Here is a 259-nt window from a genome sequence, read left to right as displayed (position 1 = left end):
CTACATTATTCCATTCAGTTTTCACTAAAGAAAATGTGTGCACGTGTAAAATGTCTATTTTCCTTATTTTCAAATGGGGATTGAAATGTTACATAAACAATTTAGTAAACACAGTTTGTTCAAGTATATGTTGAAAATAGAGATGCTATGTAATGTTTAGGAGCTCTGGTAGCGTAGTGGTTACGAATCGGGCTGCGAACCTAAGGTCAGCGGTTCGAAACTACCAGCCGCTCCGCGGGAGAAAGATGAGGCTTTCTAC

This window comes from Chrysochloris asiatica, unplaced genomic scaffold (genome assembly GCF_000296735.1).
Source record: "Chrysochloris asiatica unplaced genomic scaffold, ChrAsi1.0 scaffold00001, whole genome shotgun sequence".
Lineage (NCBI taxonomy): Eukaryota > Metazoa > Chordata > Mammalia > Afrosoricida > Chrysochloridae > Chrysochloris > Chrysochloris asiatica.
The sequence above is the reverse complement of the archived record's forward strand: the minus strand, read 5'-3'. Positions refer to the sequence as shown.